Source organism: Gymnodraco acuticeps, unplaced genomic scaffold (genome assembly GCF_902827175.1).
Source record: "Gymnodraco acuticeps unplaced genomic scaffold, fGymAcu1.1, whole genome shotgun sequence".
Classification (NCBI taxonomy): domain Eukaryota; kingdom Metazoa; phylum Chordata; class Actinopteri; order Perciformes; family Bathydraconidae; genus Gymnodraco; species Gymnodraco acuticeps.
The window spans coordinates 4,548,968-4,556,774 of record NW_022990313.1 but is presented as its reverse complement, the minus strand read 5'-3'; positions in this window follow the sequence as shown (position 1 = coordinate 4,556,774).

Sequence of the window (7,807 nt, the reverse complement as noted above, 5' to 3'; positions counted from 1 at the left end):
TAAACTCTCATTGCACTTATGGTAACAAGTATTCTCCACATCGAGACGGGTAAAGTTTAACCACACCTCGGAGCGCGTTCTCTCCGCCATCTCCGCAGTGTGCTCCGCTGCATGTAGCAGCTGCGTGTGTGTAAACTGCCCCGCCCCCTCGCACACAGACGGGGGAGAGAGATCTCGTCTGATCGAAAATACATCATAGACGCATTTGTTGTCTTTGCATATTAGAAACGAGTTGGCGACACTAAGACTGCGATATAATGTTTTTTAGCAATAATACATGACATATATAAATGTACTGTATGCATTGAAAAGTGCTGAATAAATGTTTTATGGACCCATAATAGTGATTATTATTTAAGTTAAGTTTTGCCATAATCATGTCTATTTCCATAATCAGGTAGCTGAACAACATTGGTAAAAAATGTATACATTATATATATATATATATATATTTCTATTAATCATTTTCGGCCTTTCGGCATTCGGTTTTCGGCCAACTGTTTCCTATTTTCGGTATCGGTTTCGGCCAAGAATTTCCCATTCGGTGCACCCCTACAAATATGTAATAAAGTTCTAAAACAAGTATTCGGTATATTCCTTGATAGCTTTTGGAGAAGGTTGTTTTTAAGTTTACTAAAATCTATCGTTTCAACTGTTTCAATTTATAAAAAGGGAACAGGTGAGTAGAGCATCATTGAGTTTCTTATTCTGTCAGTAAATTATCCAAATGAATGTTTTTCATTATTTTAGTCAACCCTAAACAAATTGATTGTACCTTTTAATAATGACCTTACATGGTCGGCAAAGTTAAATTAACTTCAGAAAATCAAATCTGTTCTGAGAAAAAACTAATAAATGTTTAAAGATAGGAACTTGCCATCCCACTGAAAAACAGTCCGTAGAGATTTAAAGGCGTAGTTGTAGTTCAGTCCAACGTTTCATTTGGATTCATTTGACAACAGTCAACTATTTTCATAAAGAATATATATATTTTTCAAAGTCAACTTTATTGTCAATCTTACTCAGTTTGTGTTTATAGACAGAGAGTTCAAAAAGACGTTTAAATAAAATTATACAATTTACAGATATGTATACAAACATATATATATATCCTATATGCACCATCATGTATAATGATGGTGTATGATGTAGAAGGAAGTGTGGTAGATAACAAGTAAATATACATACAGATCCATGTTACAGCAAAAGATGGAATAACTAAGAAGCACACAGTATAATAATAATTACATGCAACAATTAAATAACTGCTCAGCATCTCCACCACAATCCCAATCTGCTGTGTCCTGTTTTCCTCCCCCCTGCATAACACCCCATCACACATATGGGCTCAGATGGCCGCTCTGCATCACGCCATCGTCTCCCATGCAGATCTGTAAAAATAAAGTAAGTACCATTTGTTAGCATGCTATAATAGATTGAATGAGCAATACAAGGATGGTCAGGATCTGACTGCGGTCAACTCAGCCGTCTCTCAAATTTGCTTGGTCAAATGAGCAGTTCTTCATTTCTGAGTGCGCGATTTATAGCGCCTTTACGGTAATCGCTGAGAAGCGGCACCAACGCAAGAGTAAAAGAATGCATGTTTTTTCTGCTTCATGCGATACAAATTATTTTTACCATGAGTTCTTAAAAAAACTAACACTGTTTGACTCAGTCCTAGTTTGACTGCTACCAACAATAAAATGAAGTACTTTTACTGTCTTTTTTCTGGGTAATACTCTCAAATTCCCCTCCTGAGAACAAAATCATGCAACTTCTGCTATATTTGATGAGATAAAATGATTTTTATCGATGCATCCTTAATAAAAGTGATACTGTTGAACTCAGTACTACTTGGACTAGTAGCACAAGTACAATCAAGTACTTTTACTGTGTACTTTTGAGTAATCCCCTGTCAAACTCCCCTCCAGAGTACAATAATGCATGTTTTCTGCCCTCTTTGATGAGAGATAAAATGATTTTGTGCAATAAGTTCTTAATGTAATTGGTACTGTTGGATTCAGTACTACTTGGACTACTACCAAAACTACAATCAAGTACTTTTACTGTGTACTTTTGAGTAATCCTTTGTCAAACTCCCCTCCAGAGTACAATAATGCATGTTTTCTGCCATCTTTGATGAGAGATAAAATGATTTTGTGCAATAAGTTCTTAATGTAATTGGAACTGTTGGATTCAGTACTACTTGGACTACTACCAAAAGTACAATCAAGTACTTTTACTGTGTACTTTTTGAGTAATCCTTTGTCAAACTCCCCTCCAGAGTACAATAATGCATGTTTTCTGCCATCTTTGATGAGAGATAAAATGATTTTGTGCAATAAGTTCTTAATGTAATTGGAACTGTTGGATTCAGTACTACTTGGACTACTACTAAAAGTACAATCAAGTACTTTTACTGTGTACTTTTGAGTAATCCTTTGTCAAACTCCACCCCTGAGTACAATAATGCATGTTTTCTGCCATCTTTGATGAGAGATAAAATGATTTTGTGCAATAAATTCTTAATGTAATTGGTACTGTTGGATTCAGTACTACTTGGACTATTACCAAAACTACAATCAAATACTTTTATAGTGTACTTTTTGAGTAATCCTTTGTCAAACTCCTCTCCAGAGTACAATAATGCATGTTTGCTGCCATCTTTGATGAGAGATAAAATCATTTTGTGCAATAAGTTCTTAATGAAATTGATACTGTTGGATCAGTACTACTTGGACTAGTAGCACAAGTACAATCAAGTACTTTTACTGTGTACTTTTGAGTAATCCCCTGTCAAACTCCCCTCCAGAGTACAATAATGCATGTTTTCTGCCCTCTTTGATGAGAGATAAAATGATTTTGTGCAATAAGTTCTTAATGTAATTGGAACTGTTGGATTCAGTACTACTTGGACTACTACCAAAAGTACAATCAAGTACTTTTACTGTGTACTTTTTGAGTAATCCTTTGTCAAACTCCCCTCCAGAGTACAATAATGCATGTTTTCTGCCATCTTTGATGAGAGATAAAATGATTTTGTGCAATAAGTTCTTAATGTAATTGGAACTGTTGGATTCAGTACTACTTGGACTACTACTAAAAGTACAATCAAGTACTTTTACTGTGTACTTTTGAGTAATCCTTTGTCAAACTCCACCCCTGAGTACAATAATGCATGTTTTCTGCCATCTTTGATGAGAGATAAAATGATTTTGTGCAATAAATTCTTAATGTAATTGGTACTGTTGGATTCAGTACTACTTGGACTATTACCAAAACTACAATCAAATACTTTTATAGTGTACTTTTTGAGTAATCCTTTGTCAAACTCCTCTCCAGAGTACAATAATGCATGTTTGCTGCCATCTTTGATGAGAGATAAAATCATTTTGTGCAATAAGTTCTTAATGAAATTGATACTGTTGGATCAGTACTACTTGGACTAGTAGCACAAGTACAATCAAGTACTTTTACAGTGTACTTTTTGAGTAATCCTTTGTCAAACTCCACCCCTGAGTACAATAATGCATGTTTTCTGCCATCTTTGATGAGAGATAAAATGATTTTTTGCAATAAGTTCTTAATAAAATTGGTACAGTTGGATTCAGTACTACTTGGATTACTACCAAAAGTACAATCAAGTACTTTTACTGTGTACTTTTTGAGTCTTGTAATGCGCTGTTGAGGAACCTGCGACCCAAGTTGTGTATATGATCAATACACCTTAGAAAATCTTGAAATCTTGAAAGGGATGTGCAAAAGAACCATTATACAGTTTTTAATTAACTATTAGTAGAGAATAACGAGTAATGAATATACTTTATAGAGATCTGCAGATAAATGTTTAGTCTTCTCAAGCACCACCTATCAAATATCTCTCCTGATTGTTGGCACTTGACAATCACCTTCCCTGAATTTTACTCAGGTGTAACTAAAGTCTGCTTTAAGGGTTGTTTATATTTCACATCATTAATCAGAATCTGCAAAGTAACTAAACTAAATGTAGTGGAGTAAAAATACCAGGTTAACCTCTGATTTGTAGTGGAGTAGAATTACAAAGTAACAATGAGCTGTCGTGTGGGTATATATTAATGCTGCACATTATGGACACAAGCAATTTTCACCCATTTAGTAATTACATGTTTTAAATGTGTACACACCAATGTGTTTCCTATCGCCTAAACCTCCAGGGCTGTACACAGTTTATTACTGGCAACTTCTAATTTTTGGAAAAACGTCTTTTAAAACTACAATTCCCAGTAGATACGTGCCATAGAGAACATGTTGCGAAACACAATAGCCAGCATGTGTATTTCTCGGGGGGCGTTCGAGTCCAGTTTTGAATAGTCTGCCTTGGTTTCGTTCCATTTCAAAGAGCTTGACGCTCGGCGTAACCTTGGCGCACTGCCACTCCAACATCACAGGGTTTGTCAACGGGACTGTAGTCCCAAATGATAGCTGGGGATTATGGGTAGTGTAGTATCTTTGGCCATCCTAAATCTCGAAATGTCCCGTCTGTTTCTGGTGACTTTATTTACGGCTAAAAAGCCCAAGATTATAGAATTAAACGAATAAATAAAAACAAGGATAATTGTGTGTTATTGTTGAGTAAATAACAGTGTGTTATTTAGAAAAGAATAACAAATTAGAAGGAAAAGATTAAAAAAATACAGATTTCAGTATTTTGAGGCTCTAAACCCCATTTATTTTCCTCACAGACGACAAAAAAAGTCCGACATTATACGATTTAAAATAAAAACAAATAAATAAAAAGATAAAACACTGGCATGTAATTTACGTTAGAATAAATAGAATGGTTTTGAATAATAGATGATAGTAAAACGTCACTTTACAGCCCCGCCCACTTTTGGGGAAACCAACGCTGTCATTTGAACGGCGATCAAGCCTGAAGCCACAGAGCTCTTCTTTTACTGTCCTTTCTTCTTAGAGGAAGTACAGAAACACTGAACTCTGGATTTGTTTTAATGTTTGAGGTAAACGACACAGCAGCTTTTTGTCATGTTAAAACTATTATTTTCTGCCTCGCTCATGAGTGTAACAGCTGGCGAAATTACAGCCTCGCCTACTGATTTTAATGTAACCATATATCGAGCCCGATTGTCGATTTCAAAGGTGTGCTCTAAAATGATATTTATAAATGACTATTATCATTATTATAAGCAAGACAATAAATGGCAAATATATGTAGAAAATAAACGTATTTAAGATACGTTCATAACGAACGTAACGTGGGAGAAAATACGTTTCTAGAAGATATGTAGAAAATAAACGTATTTTAAATAGGTTCATAACGAACGTAACGTGGGAGTAAATCAGTTTCTAGCTAAACGTAATTGAGAATGCAGTTTAGTTCTGTGGGAACGTAATTTTTAGGAGACATGGTTGCAAAAATTATACATGTGTTATACATCCAGAAATATCGAAATATCGTTTCCCACAGTGTGACATGTATACATAAAACAAAAAGGGCCTAGATAAACGTGGTATAAATTAAACAAAACAAAAAGGGCCTAGATAACCGGGGTATACCGTTTAAAATGTTAATATATTTAAAGTGTTCAAAGTGCAGTTTCAGTGCAAGTCAGTTGAAACGATCTTAAGTTGGCGTGACGTTGAAGTCGTGCGACCCTGCTGCTGTACTGACTTGTAGTTCGTTTATAGCATAACGTTAGCATTTCGCTTTTGGCGACTAGATTTATGATTCAAATTATAAAAGTAGGGTAGACATGTGGAGATTATCCGGCTGAACAAAACGTGATCCCTCTCTTAAATGTGTGTCAACCACAGACCTTATTTCCAGCTATTTTCCAAAATTCTATGGAGAATTTGCATTGGTTTTTCACGAAGGAACCGGAAGAAGTTTACTTCCGGGTTTTACCACGCGTCACTGCGGTTCTCTATACCTGTCAATTAGTGCTTCCATGGACCTCATCTGTAATGGAAGCTCGTCGAGGGTACGTATATTTGTATTTCAACAGAAAAGTAGTTATATACATAATTGTGTTCGAAAATAAAACACAAATGTTTATATGAATTGTTTATAGTTCTGATTTGACTTTATTTTAAGTCAAATCATAACTATTATATGTAGTTTAATCATTTTTATTTAGGTGGTCGCTCAGTTTTTCAAATGTACACCATTCAGCTCCTCCAGCACCCCTACTTCCTGCGGCACCCGACACACTGAACTCACATGTTGTTTAACAGATGACACGTTTGTAAACAAAAACCCTGCTGGGGGACTGGGTGATACATTATCTTTTAAAATTGTATGAACATGTCCAAATTTAAGAATCCCCATAGAAATTGTCAACGGACAAACTGTTTTCTCAAGATGTACATGTATTATTATTATTTTTAAATAAGAAAAAAACAGTGTTCTTGTTTATTACAGGTTATAAAGTTATACTTTTATAAAATGTATGGACAACATTTTTAAAAGTGCTGGGGACATGTACCCAGCATCCCCCGCTTAAATGACACCTATGAATATATCCCTCTGTCCTTTCAGCGCAAATCGACATAGCATAGGCAACAAATCAGAAGTCAGGGAATCAAGCTAATTAATTAAAAAAGTCTAAACTGAGTGAAAAGTCTAACTATAAATAATAGATTTTAACTTGTTATGTCTTTTCAGAGTCTTGGTTTTCTCAACGTTTGGGAAGGCAAGTGTTTCTTATTTGTCACACAATTGTAATTGCATTAAAAAATTCAATGATTTCTCAAATGTCATATTTTTTTACAAAGAAATGACGGAACTTTGACATTTCAATTTCAGACAAGAAAAATAACAATAACAAAAGAAGTCCTTTTGGCTGTCACTGACAAGCTTCGAGCCACAACCAAAACAAAAGACAACGATGAAGGTGACGAGAAAGACACTTTCTGGGGCGAGGTGTGTCAGGAGCTTGGAATATCCGATTCCAAGACCAATAGGACACGGCTTCATCATGCCTATAATCATCATAAAAAGGTACATTTTTTATAAATATTGCACTAATATTGATTCTTATTTCTGCTTTGCTTTTATCTTCATCATCAGTCTGCCTGTGTGAACAACTTTAATTTGGATGTGCTATAATATTTTATATTATTTGATTAATAATTACATCTTTGGATTTAATTTGCTCCTTGTCATGTGCAGATGAGACACAAGACACAGATGGTGACCGCAGCACCTGCCAGCCCATCGACAGACAGTGACCACACGGCCTGCCCCATCGACAGTGACCACAGTTCCACTGACATTGACCGCACAGTGCCTGCTACCCCATCGTCGGTTAGACAGGCATTCACAGAGACGAGTGAACCAGAAGACGTTTCAGAGGTAAATATCGCATATTAGCACGTAGTTAGTGTTAGTGTGTTATGAAACATGCACACTACTGTGTGGAGTGAAATTATAGTTCGTCCCAAATAAACAATTTCAGATATATTGATTCACATCAGTAAAGAGTCATTCCAACTTTGGTCACTTTCGCTAATATGTTTTCATTGTGTTTTACAGTGTAATTCATCAGGGACATATACTCCTCATCACACTCAAAAGATGGGCAACTCTTACACTCATTTAAATTGCCTTCAAATCCTTCATTTTTTTTTGTCACTAAAAGTGACTGGAAGAAACTGAGGATGAGACAACATAAGCGTCGATTCAAATCTTTAAACTGGACTTCAGTCATGGCCACTGGCATCCGGAGTGTCCACCCACACTGTTGCTTTGTCTTCAAATCTCACAGTGTGCAAACAGTTGGGTCAAAAAGGAAAGGGTCACTTTTTTCAT